Genomic DNA, 13,797 nt, shown 5'->3' with positions numbered 1-13,797 from the left:
GAAAGCTTAAAGCAGACCTTCAGTAGAAATTAAGATGCATGCTTGTTCCTTTCCCCTAAAAAACACTCATTTCAATATTGGTAAAGAACGTGTATGTGTGTGTGTTAAGTCTCTTCAGTCGTGTCTGACTCTTTATGACCCTATGGACCGTAGCCCACCAGGCTCCTCTGTTCACAGGATTCTCCAGGCAAGAATACTGGAGTGGGTTGCTATACCCTCCTCCAAGGGATCTTCCAGACCCAGGGATCGTACCTGAGTCTCTTATGTCTTATGAATTGGCAGGCAGGTTTTTTACAACTAGCACCCTAGAAAGCCCCAAGAACTGTACATTTAACAATATATATTTAAGTAAGAACATCCTTTAAATGTCATTGTGTTATTATAGTTGCACAATTTAAAGGGGATGTGAATGCATATCATGTTGTATATGAATACATAGGCTATGGACACTTAATAGTCTGTCCAATAAAATGTGTGTTTGTATGTATATATACCTAACTTGAATGGAGGTCTATTTAATAAATATGTTTATTACTTGCAAGCATGTTTTACATTATTACTGTCATAGAAGTGGTAGATATGACATTCCCTGCGGTTGAACAGTATTCATAATATTTGCATTTACTGAGCAAGAACTAATGGTAACAGAATTTCTGTGTTAACACAAGTGTCTGGGCAGCTTGATTCAAGCATCGTTTATAATTGCACTTTCTAAAGATAAACTGAAGGCTTTGCAAAATGTCATGTCTTCTTTTGGATGATCCTTCCTTAAACATTTTTGTTGGCATTACTATAAGGTGTAAGACTAGAGCTTCCACAAAGTAAAAAATATATATATATGTATGTATGTTATATGCAGTATGGAAGTAAAAACTGCAAACATTATTTTACATCAGGACTTAGTGTCTAAAAGTGAAGTGAAAGTGTTAACCACTCAGTAGTGTCTGACTCTTTGCAACTCCGTGTTCTATAAAGCCCACCAGGCTCCTCTGTCCGTGGAATTCTCCAGGGAAGAATACTGGAGTGGGTTGCCGTTCTCATCTCCAGGGGGGTCTTCCCAACCCAGGGATCAAACATGGGTCAGCTGCATTGCAGGCAGATTCTTTACCATCTGAGCCCCCTGGGAAGTCTTCCAGAGGGACTCCATGCATAGGAAATGCAAAGAAGACTTTAGCTGCCCTTTGGTACGCTTGCCTTGCTGTTGTGTCATCCACTCCATTCAACAACAAAAAAATTAATGTAAGTGAACTCCCAGTGTCACTGGAGAAATGTAGCCCTTTATTTTCCTTTTTAACATTATTAGTCAAGTAGTAAGAGTAAAATCTTAAAAAATAAGTGTTCTATTAGATTGTATATTTAATATGCATTGGAATTTTGCATTGTTCCAACAGCTTAAAGCAACTGCAGCGTGTTTGCTTTTTAAGTTTACTCTGGTTATTTTTTTTTTCTTTTATAATTGTAACATAAAGTTTTCAAAGACAAAAATGAACAAAGGCCAGAAGCCCCATTGAGCTGTGAAGCAGGGAGGAAGCTTTGTCCCCTCCCACTACAGCCTACTTGAAAATGTGCTTCTGAAACCCTTAAGGTAAGACTTTAAAAAAAGAGAATTGGACAGTTGTCAAGGATGGTTGGTTTTTAAGGCTTAACTACCTGAGCAATGTTCATTTAAAATAACATATGAGTCTCAATCAAAATGATCTAAGCTGAGCAAACGGCTGCTTTGTCCTTCCCTTTCAAGGAAGTTCAGAGGTGCTGCAAATTTGGGAGAGAGAAATTTCTTTGGTTAGTGCTCTTTATTCCTTTTTGGTAATCTTTTTTTTTTTTTTCCTGCAGAGCATAAAAAAAGTCAAGATTATGGGAAACCTTATGACAAACTTTCCTAGTCAGAGTCCAGCCTTTTTTTTCCCCTTCATTCATCATATAATCATCAAAATAAGGTCCACCAGAAAGAGTGTGAAGTCAAAGTATTCTTTGCTTTTGGGAATCAGATTTTTTTATTTGGCAGGGGAATAAAGGTTTTTCTAGGTCAGTTCCTGTTGTGCAAGAGGCTGGGATTGTCATACTTTTGGGGATGTGGCCTCCAACTGTTGGCTGCTGCAGTGGTAGAATCTGTAAGTCAGTTTTCCCAGGTTAGCTTCTTTGCTGGGCTGTGGTTATTTAATGCCATCCTGTTGCAGGAAGGTGGACCCCTTCCAGGGCCCAAAACTGGGCTTTTGTCTAACACTCAGAAATGAATTGTCCGGGGAGAGACACATGCTGACAAAGCAAGAGATTTTATTGGGAAAGGGCACCCGGGTGGAGAGCAGTAGGGTAAGGGAACCCAGGAGAACTGCTGTGCCGCGTGGCTCGCGGTCTTGGGTTTTATAGTGATGGGATTAGTTTCCGGGTGGTCTTTGGCCAATCATTCTAATTCAGAGTCTTTCCTGGTGGCACACACATCGCTCAGCCAAGATGGATGCTAGCGAGAGGGATTCTGGGAAGTGGACGGACACGTGGTGTCTCCTTTCGACCTTTCCGGACTCTTCCTGTTGGTGGTGGCTTATTAGTTCCGTATTATACCTTATCAGGATCTCCTGTCATAAAACAACTCATGCCAATGGTTACTATGGTGCCTGGCCAGGGTGGGCGGTTTCAATCAGTGTGCTTCCCCTAATAATCCTACCTTCCAAATGTTGGCGGACCTTCCCAGAGAACTGGGGTTGTTCTTCTAAGCCTGAACCTCTAGGCAGCGTCTCCTGAAGTGGACAGACGCTCCCTGCTGAAGTCAGACTGAATAGTCCACCCTGACTCTGTGTGTGTTTAGTTCCTCTGTTGCAACCAACTCTTTGTGACCCCACTGGAGCCCACCAGGCTCCCCTGTCCATGAGATTCTCCAGGCAAGAATACTGAGTGGAGGGCCATTTCCTTCTCCAGGGGATCTTCCTGGCCCAGGGATCACATCTGAGTCTTCTACATTGCAGACAGACTCTACCATCTGAGCCACAGGAAAGCCACCCTGACTCTCAACCCCTGAATGTGATGTGACAACTGCCCTTCCTAAGACAGATGTCCCTGGTGTCCTTGACTTTGCTTTTTGTCCTCAGAACTTCCATCCCTCTGGTTGAAACAAAAATTTTCAGGAAAGTTTTTTTTTTTTTTCTGGATCACTTTTATTCTTTTTCTTCAACCCTTGTTTTGGGCTGCTGTAACCAAAGTCTAGAGTTGTGGAAAAATACAGTCAGGATGCTTAATGTAACCTGGTTTCATGAACAGACATTTTTCGGTGGCTCTCATAAATGTTTTAAATGTGTTCCAAACAGTGCTGACCTCCTCGTAGGTAGTTCTGTTAACAGGACTGGAACTTTAGTTGCTTTTTACTGACTTGTTGATTTAGGGACTAGCTGCCTCCTAGAAATTGTGATCAAAAACTATAAAAGCAGACCATAAATATGTCAAATGCATGAGTATGAACTGGGAAGCTTGATTTGTCCTGTGATCCAATCTGGGTTAAAGATTGGTACCACTTGAAATTACTACCCTTTGAGTAATAATCGTCAGCATCCCCCACATAGTTTGTGTGTGCATGTGATATTGTGGATTTACAATTTCATCCCCTGTCCTTCCTATCCCACTTTATGATTCTAGATTTTTGTTACCCCTCTTTTCTTCCTTCTCTCTCCCTGACTGGCTTGGTAACTCAGAGAGAATCAAGAATGCTGAAATGTCCCAAATGCTACTGCAGTCAACGAAAGAGAAATAAATTAGTTTTTTGAGAAGTAGAAAGAAATGGGATGAGCATGGTAAACTGATTTAGAAGATGAACTCAAGGGTCAACCTCGGGGAGTGCTAGGTAGGGGCATGAAATATGGACTAGAGGAGCAGAAAATTTGCCTGAGCAGAAGGCTGGGTATAGGAGTATGCCAGAGAAAGTTCTTCACAGACTGATGTATGTCTAAGCTCAGCCCTAAAGGATGAATTAGAATTAGCCAGATAAAAGTAAGCATGAGGGATAAAAGGTGTTACACTCAAAGGAAATAGTGAGCACCAAAGCCCATGATCGAGAAAGAGATACTAAATACGTGAGGGACGTGAGCATCCGTGGATTTTAGTATCTGCAGGGGGTACTGGAAGCAACCCCCCATGGATACTGAGAGATGATTGCATCTTTATCACTCCTGATTTACCACAGTAACTATTTCTCAAAAGGCTATAAGAGAAAAGCTAAAATAGAGCAGAAACTGGAGTTTGACTAGTAGGACCATATCCTTGCCTGACTCTTAATTTACTCATAAGTTTGAGATTTAATAGACTTCCCTGGTGGCTGAGATGGTAAAGCGTCTGCCTACAATGCGGGAGACCCAGGTTCAATCCCTGGGTTGGGAAGATCCTCTGGAGAAGGCAATGGCAACCCACTCCAGTACTCTTGCCTGGAAAATTCCATGGATGGAGCATGGTAGGCTACAGTCCATGGGGTCAGAGAGAGTCGGACACGACTGAGCGACTTCATTCACTTTGAGATTTGATTGTTTTCTGAAAGAGTGGTGATTGTCTCTAAGCCAATGCAGCTTGTATGAAAGACCAGAGAGCTAGTTTAAAATACAAATTGTTAAGTCCCATCCCAGACCTACTGAATTAAAAACTCTAGATCTTGGATCCGGCAAGCCCATGTTTTAACACTCCCTCCGGTTGATTCTGATACACAGGAACTTGTAAGAACACTGTTGGGTACTATTCGTGTTTTCTGTGGGAAACACTATCTTTCTTATTCATTACATTATTTTTGTGTATGCTTTATTTCAATAAGCAGATTTTTAGTTCCTTGTGGACAATGATCCTGTTTTCAACAGCTCTATTGAGATATAGCAGTTTTAACATCCATATGTACTTTTGAAACCAACACTGTTATCAAGGTAATGATCAGATATATCGCCCTCCAAGTTGTCTTGTCCCTCTTTGCACTTCTTCCCTCTGACCTCTTACAGGCCTAATCTCCCCAACCTGGGGCAACCATTTATCAGCTATCTCTAGAGATAAATTCACATTTTCCAGAGTTTTAAATAAGTGGAATCTTAGAGTATGTATTCTTTTTGGTCTAGTTTCTTTCACTCTGCATCATTACTTTAACATTTATCCATGTCATTGCAGTGACAGCTCCATTTTATTACTGCATACTCTATGACTGTATGGATATAATACATTCTGCTCATCCAGTAATCTATTGATGAGCTTTCATCGTGTTTCCAGTTTGGAATGTTGACAAATAAACTACTGTGAACATTTGGGGACAAGTCTTTGTATGGACATAGGCTTTCATTTCTCTTTGGGTGAATTTAGGAATGGATCGTACGTCACATGTATATTTGGCTTTATAAGAAACTGCCAAATTGTTTTCCAAAGCAGTTGTACCATTTTGCATTCTCAGTGACAGTGCATGAGAGTTCCATTTGTTCTAAAGAAATCCTTGATATATTCAGGCTTTTTAATTGCATTCCTTCTAATAGGTGTGTCAGTTCAGTTCAGTCACTCAGTCGTGTCCGACTCCCTGCGACCCCATGAATCGCAGCATGCCAGGCCTCCCTGTCCATCACCAACTCCCGGAGTTCACTGAAACTCATGTCCATTGAGTCAGTGATGCCATCCAGCCATCTCATCCTCTGTCGTCCCCTTCTCCTCTTGCCCCCAATCCTTCCCAGCATCAGTCTTGTCCAATGAGTCAACTCTTTGCATGAGGTGGCCAAAGTACTGCAGTTTCAGCTTTAGCATCATTCCTTCCAAAGAAATCCCAGGGCTAATCTCCTTCAGGATGGACTGGTTGGATCTCCTTGCAGTCCCAGGGACTCTCAAGAGTCTTCTCCAACACCACAGTATTAGTATATAACTGTGGCTTTACTTTGCATTTCTCTAGTGATTAATGATGGTGAGTATCTTTTCATGTGCTCATTTGTCATTTGTATATCTTTGTTGTTGGAGTGTCTACTCAAATCTCTGCCCACTTTTATAGTAGGTTTTTTTGTTGATTTTTGTTAGTTCTTTATATATTATAGATACAAGTCCTTAACTGGATTTTATGATTTGCAATATATTCTGCCAGAGTTGGCTTGTCTTTTCATTTTCTGGACACTGTGTTTCAAAGGGCATGCATTTTTAATTTTTATGAAGTTGACTTATCAGTTTAATCATTTATGGATTATTATTTTCATTTTGTAACTAAAAGAAAACATTCTAACCAAGTCACAGAAAGTTTCTCCTATGTATGTTTCTTGTGGGCATCATATTGTTGGATTTTACTTTTTTTTAATGGAATCTGACAATATCTTTTAATTGGGATATGTTTTTTAATGGAATCTGACAATATCTTTTAATTGGGATATGTAGAACACATATTTCAGAGAAGACAACGGCACCCCACTCCAGGACTCTTGCCTGGAAAATCCCATGGATGGAGGAGCCTGGTAGGCTGCAGTCCATGGGGTCGCTAAGAGTCGAACACAACTGAGCGACTTCACTTTCACTTTTCACTTTCATGCATTGGAGAAGGAAATGGCAACCCACTCTAGTACTCTTGCCTGGAGAATCCCAGGGACGGGGGAGCCTGGTGGGCTGCCGTCTATGGGGTCCACAGAGTCGGACACGACTAAAGCAAATTAGCAGCAGCAGAACACATATTTAATGCGGCAATTCACATGGTTACATTTAAATGTAGTGTCTTGCTATTTCTTTCCTATTTATTCCATCTTTTCTTTGTTTCCTTTCTCCCTTTTTGCCATCTTATGGATTGAGTACTTTTATGATTCTATTTTATTACCTCTGTTAGTTATTAGCTATAAGTCTTTGTTGTTGTATGATTGCTTTAGGATTTATAGTTTACATCTTTTACTTATCATAGGCTATGCGCAAGTAATATTATGCCACTTTATAGTTTGAGACAGTATAGTACTTTCAGTTTTCTCCTCTTGGCCTTTGTGCTATTGTCATATGTTTTGCTTTTATAAATATCATAAGCCCCACACTACATTGTTATTATTACTCTTTGTTTAAACAGTAAATTATCATTTAAAGAAATGAAAATAATAATTAAAAAAAAAACTATATTTACCCATGTAGTTACCTTTTTTGCTGCTCTTCATTCCTTTGTGCAAATCTGTATTTCCATCTGGTATAATGTCTGGAGAATTTCTTTTAATATTTTTGTAGTGCCAGTCTGCTAGTAATGAGTTGTTTCAGCCTTTGTATGTCTGTAAAGGTATTTTTTTGGGGGGGCTTTGTTTTTGAAAGTTATTTTTATTTCAGCAATTTAAATATGCTGATCCACTGTTTTCTTACTTGCAGTGTTTCCACTGACAAATTTGCTGTCAGACTTACCTTCTTTTCTCTGTCCTAATGTGTTTATCTCTGGATGCTTTTAAGACTTTCTCTTTATAGACAATTTTGAGCAACTTGATTATGACACATCTTGGTATAGAATTTTTATGCTTCTTATGTTGGGGTTTGTGGAGATTCATTGATCTGTAGGCTTATAAATCTCCCTTTCCTCTGCTTTTGAACACATAAACTATTAGTTACTATAACTGTTTTAATGTCCTTGTCTGCTAATTGTAACTCCAGATCAGTTTTGCATCTATCTCAATTAATTGATTTTTTTTCTCCTCAATTGGAGTTTTATGTTGGAGCTTTTTAAAAATTGGAGTTTTCAATTGAAACTTTTTAAAAATGTCTGGTAACTTCTGATTGGATGCCAGACAGTGAGAATTTACCTTGCTGTGTACTGTATATTTTGTATTTCAATTAATATTCTTGAACCTTGTTTTGAGATGCACTTCAGGTACTTGGAAAAAGTTTGATACTTTAGGATCTCATCTCTAACTTAAGTGAAACAAAACTCAGTCTGGAGCTAATTATTTCCTGCTGTTGAGTCAAGGCCTTGCTGTATATCTTATAATGCCCCATGAATCATGAGGCTTTTCCAGTCTGATTCTGACTGATAGGCACAGGTATAATTCCTGGCCTTGTGTGAGCACTGGGCACTGTTACTGTTCATCTTTTTGAATGGGCCTTTCCTGGCCATTGGTAGTTTCTTTAAGCACCTGTGCTGATTGACATTCAGCTGAATATTTGAAGGGCACCATCTGCAGGTCTGTGGAGTTGTCGGTGCAGCACTGTCTTCTCCAGTGCTCCATTCTACAAGCTCTAGCTGCCTTGACCTCCCCAGATTTTCAATTTAGTCTTCTTTTTTTTAAAATTTCATTTATTTCTTTATGTATGGCTGTGCTGGGTCTTTGTTGCTGCGTGTGGGCCTTCTCTAGTTGCAGTGACGGAGAGCTACTCCCTGGCTGTGCTGTGGCCTTCTCATTGCAGCACTTTTCTTGTTATGGAGCACGGGCTCTAGGGGACACAGGCTTCGGTCGTTGAGGTACACGGGTTTAGGTACACGCACCCCGCAGCACGTGGAATCTTCCTGGACCAGGGATTGAACTCGTGTCCCCTGCGTTGTCAGTCAGATTCTTAACCACTGGACCACCTGGAAAGTCCTAAACTTTATCTTCTTAATTGAAGGAGTCTGTTGGACTTCATGTTTTTGCATATAGCCTGGACTCTCTCTCAGGGCAGCAAGCTGAAATGAGTGGTTAATGTGATCCCTTACCTGCCTCCTGAGAAATCTGTATGCAGTTCAAGAAGCAACAGTTAGAACCAGACATGGAACAACGGACTGGTTCCAAATTGGGATAGAGTACGTCAAGGCTGTATTTTGTCATCCTGCCTACTTAACATATGCAGAGTACATCATGCAAAATGCTGGGCTGGATGAAGCACAAGCTGGAATCAAGATTGCTGGGAGAAATATCAAAAACCTCACATATGCAGATGACACCACCCTTATGGCAAAAAATGAAGAGGAACTAAAGAGCCTTTTGATGAGAATGAAAGAGAAGAGTGAAAAAGCTGGCTTAAAACTAAACATTCAAAAAACAAAGATTGTGGCATCCAGTCCCATCACTTCATGGCAAATAGGTAGGGAAACAATGGAAACAGTGATAGACTATTTTCTTGGGCTCCAAAATCACTGCAGATGGTGCCTACAGCCATGAAATTAAAAGACACTTGCTCCTTGGAAAAAAAGCTATGACCAACCTAGACAGCATTATTAAAAAAACAGAAACATTACTTTGCTGACAAAAGGCTGTCTAGTCAAAGCTATGGTTTTTCCAGTAGTCATGTATGGATGTGAGAGTTGGACCATAAAGAAAGCTGAGCACTGAAGAATTGATGCTTTCAAACTGTAGTACTAGAGAAGACTCTTGTGAGTCCCTTGGACTGCAAGGAGATCAAACCAGTCAATCCTAAAGGAAATCAGTCCTGAATATTAACTGGAAGGACTGATGCTGAAATTGAAGCTCCAATAGTTTGGCCACCTGATGCAAAGAACTGACTCATTAGAAAATATCCTGATTCTTGGAAAGATTGAAGCTAGGAGGAGAAGGGGACGACAGAGAATGAAATGATTGGATGGCATCATCGACTCGATGAATATGAGTTTGAGCAAGCTCCAGGAGTCTGTGATGAACAGGGAAGCCTGGCATGCTGCAGTCCATGGGATCGCAAAGAGTTGGACACAACTGAGTGACTGAACTGAACTGAAATGTGGGCTCTGCTTCCCTACCTTGGCTAAATGTAGAAGTTACTGATCCTTGTTTAATTCTCATTTTATATGTTACAGTTTATTACATAGTACTTCAGTCGTGTCCAACTCTTTGCGACCCCATGGATTGTAGTCTACCAGGCTCCTCCGTCCATGGGATTTTCCAGGCAAGAATACTGGAGTGGGTTGCCATTTCCTTCTCCAGGAGAATATGGGCAATAACATTTGTTCACATTGTGTGAGTATGTGTTAGTTGCTCAGTTGTGTCCAAGTCTTTGAGACCCTATGGACTATAGCCCACCAGGCTCTTCTGTCCACAGAATTCTCCAGGCAAGAATACTGGAGTGGGTAGCCATTCCCTTCTCCAGGAGATCTTCCCAACCCAGGGATCAAACCCCGGTCTCCCGAATTGCAGGTGGATTCTCTACTGTCTGAGCCACCAGGGAAGCGCCCACATTAATTAAGTACTTGCTATTACTAGGAACATTGGGTTAGCTTATTTGATCCTCACAACCACCCCTGGGCAGAAATGTTATCTGTATTTTACAGATACAAAAACTGAGAGCTGAAGGGCTGGTCCAAGGTTTCAGAGCCAATGATGTCAGAGCTGACATTACAGCACAGTTTTTATCTCTGACCCTTGCTTCACAGACCTGCTCTCCCACAGAAGAAGCTTTCCAAGGTGCGTGTCTTAGGTTGGGTCACAAATTGTGCTGAGACCTAAATCTCAGCTCTGCCTCTTAGGCAAATCATTCAGTCTTTGTGGGCTTCAGTTTCTTCATTTGTAAGTATGGAATATCACACCTACCATGGAGAGTTCCTGTAAAAATGAAACATAATACCAAACGTGCAGGTCCTAGCGTAGTGCCTGGCCCCTTTACTGAAAACCTGTGGATTAAATAGAAGATGTGGTCATGCTCAGCTTTTGAGAATCACTCACTACTAATCAGATAATAAAGCTTTCAGTGCAACTCCGGTGAGGACGTACAGCAACTCCGTTTAATTATTTACTTTTCAATACAATACACAGAGGTTTCGTTTTCAGAGAGCTTTCACAGCCATCTTCTCGTTTCATCTTTACAAGATGAAGAAGGAGCCCCCTTTTTTTTTTCCCTATTTGTTTTACAAAGGGAGAAACTGAGACTCAGGGAGGTTAGCAGATTTGGTCAAAACCCCAAGATGAGCAGGTGGCCAAGCCAAGACTCACTCCAGCTGCAACTTGAATCCAGTTCTCTTTATGCTGTGACAAAGCCTCCGTCAGTATGTGGAAAACACTTGGGAAAGCCAGTGAACTTTTAAGTGGTTGTATTTATGTTCTGAATGTTATAATTAAAACCCAAATCGTGGGTATTTTTCCAGTAAATGAGCATGTGTTTTGGTGAAGAAATCCTTATGTTGCTAAGAAGGAAGGGAGTTAGTTTTCAACTCTGGCTTTGTGGAAACTTGGTGCCTGGATTAGACGAGTTTTCCAAATACCCACGTGACTCTAGCAGAATCCCCAGAGATGACGAGTAGCACAGAGTTGCGGAATTAGATTTTTCTTTCTCCTTCTAGACTTTCATATTGCATGCATTTTTGAAGAACCTTTACTGTTTATTTTTAAATGGGATACTATGTAGGTGGTATTGGTGCCTTTCTTTTTTATGTGTCCGGAATTTCAACCTACAGGCAATAAGAAGGCTGTAGGGAAATTGGCCTTAGACCGTTAATAAATTCTACACAGAGATGCATAAATCAGCAAAGGTTATTTTTTTTTTTACTCCTCCCCCCACCCACAAAAGGTGGTTAAGGGAGGACAGGAAAGGAAGGTCTTCAGAGAATTGTTTTTTCTAGGAGTTCAGAAAATAAAGGAAAGCATTGAGCAATGCCCAGTGCTGGTTAGCAGATTGTCATTTTTAGGTTTGATGTTCCAGGGTTTAATTGTCTTTCATGTGAACAATAGCAGACACTCTCTGGTGTGCTATGCTCGCATGATAAAAGGGGGTCGTTCTTGCATAGCAATGCCTTTTTTTTATTATTAGCGTAAAAAATTAGCAAGCTGGAAGTCGTTAGAAGGAGTTCCACCAGCATTAATTGTAATGCAGCTTGAATTTGTTTGCGGACCAGAGCAGCAAGACAATAGCAAGGAGGGAAAAAAAAGAGCAATATTAATAGCCTTCTACTTATTGTATCATTTTAGTGGGCCTTAATAAGGTGTCTGCTGTCAACCAGAATTTATTTTTTTAAAAAAAGACATTGTAATTGATGTATTGCAGTAAGTATGGATGAGGGTTCGACTTGATTAATGTATGAGCTGGCTTTTTGAGGCATTTTAAAAAGGCTTCTTAACCCTGTCTTAAGAGACTGGCACAAGCCCACTGTAAACTACCTCTTTGCAATTGGAAAGCAGCCTGACAGCTGCTGATGTCTCTTGTGGGCTTCTCTCTCTCTCTCTCTTTTTTTTTTTTTCCTTCCTGATCGGAGAAAACTGAAGCAATATACCCCTTGTCAATAATTGCAGTGCTTAAAAATCTTATAAAGGGATTTTGACTTTTCCCTCCCGAGATAACTTTCCAAAGGTTAAATTAGTTTTACTTGTATGTGCTTCAAATATCACCACTTTCAGTAAGGGCTGAATTTGGTTTTTAAATAAGCTGCTATTTTGTGGGTTGCTTGTCCCCAGACCCTATGTGGCAGAAACTGTTTTGAAGTCAGAGATGAACATGATCCAAAAGCAGTTTCAGGTCAAGTTCAAGGTATGTTTCTTCACGCTCAAATGGCTTGTGTTGTTTCCAAAGTGTGTGTGTGTGTGTGTGTGTGCGCGTGTGTGTGAGAGAGAGAAAGAGACAGATATGGATGAAGAGAAAGAAAGAGACAGACTGATTAAGCACCTGATCATATCTATATAGGAAAATAAAACACAAGCTTCCCAGAAACTTTCTCTTTACATCAGTTTGAGATCCATTCACCCATTTCTCCATTTGTTCAGCTACTGTGTATAAACTCAATGAGATATTTTTTTTTTTTGCATCAAAAGTGTTTTATAAGAAACAAAAAACCGAGTGATAATCCCAGGAGAGATAGGAAACAGTAAAAGAAAAGGAAATCACAACCCTTGGCTTCCTTTGGTATCTCTAGGTGTCCACACAATGCCCCAGGAATATTAGGGCATCTCTTTTTGATAAGAAGAAGATATTTGAAGAATTCCAAGCTGACTGAAACTCTCTGGCTACCTCCAGCGAGGGTTGAGGGAAGCATCTTGTCATTATTCAGCACCACTGTCTTCACTTGGATTGAGAGAAAGTCCATAAACACAAGAGAGGAAGAGATGAGAGTGGGAAGCCAGGCAGGGGAGGCAGGTGCCTAACACAGCCTTCATGGAGGGACGGGTGGGGAGAGGGAACTCCTGCTCAACTCGATTTGCAAGTTGACAACTGTTCTAAGAATCGTTCTGCAGGTGCAGACTCAGACCCAGGTAGACTCACCTTTGCATCTGGGCTTACCTAGTTGGCTCATAGGTGTTGCCTTTATTTGTGAGCAGGTGAGTGGATGGTAGGGTGGCTGATTGGTGGATAAAGAAGAGATGTGTAGCAGAGCGAGCACTTCCCTCCACCGGTCCTGTATACCATTTGTCTCGCTTTGGTTTATGGTCTCCACCCTGAGTTATTGTGGAAAAAAAAAAAAAGCATTTAATTTTCCACTTTAGTTGCCCACAGGGCCTAACTCTCCTTTTGATTTCATATCGTACTTTTTTAAATTTTAAATTGCAATAGAGTTGATTAACAGTGTTGTGTTAGTTTCAGATGTACACCAAAGTGATTCAGTTATATATAGCTCAGATGGTAAAGATGCTGCCTGCAATACAGAAGATGTGGGTTTGATCCCTGGGTCAGGAAGATCCCCTGGAGAAGGGAGTGGCTACCCACTTCAGTATTCTTGCCTGGGAAATTCCATGGGCAGAGGAGCCTGGTGGGCTACAGTTCATGGGATCACAAAAGAGTCAGACATGACTGAAAAACTAACACTTTCACTTTTTTTTTTTCAAATTCTTTTCCCATTTAGATTTTATATCCATCTTTTTAGATTGTTCAGACTTTGAATTTTCTCATCTGTCACATGGAGAAATAATTATTCCCACAGAGATTTTTCTAAGAAGTCAATGAGAGAATTCACCAAAAGAACATATCCGAGACTCTGGCACC

The 13,797-nt window shown here is 40.6% G+C and overlaps 1 protein-coding gene and 1 non-coding gene across 5 annotated transcripts in view; both read left to right on the top strand.

Moving 5' to 3' along the window:
* The window catches only part of ESRRG (estrogen related receptor gamma), a 695,806-nt gene that overhangs the window by 283,195 nt on the left and 398,814 nt on the right, over positions 1-13,797 (top strand). The window lies entirely within an intron of this gene.
* Positions 4,291-4,362, top strand: TRNAC-ACA (transfer RNA cysteine (anticodon ACA)). Its single transcript has one exon. It is a non-coding gene; the product is annotated as a tRNA-Cys (tRNA).

This window comes from Bos javanicus, chromosome 16, assembly GCF_032452875.1.
Source record: "Bos javanicus breed banteng chromosome 16, ARS-OSU_banteng_1.0, whole genome shotgun sequence".
NCBI classification, from domain to species: Eukaryota; Metazoa; Chordata; class Mammalia; order Artiodactyla; family Bovidae; genus Bos; species Bos javanicus.
Note: the sequence above shows the minus strand (reverse complement) of the source record. Positions and strands in the feature narration are given on the sequence as shown.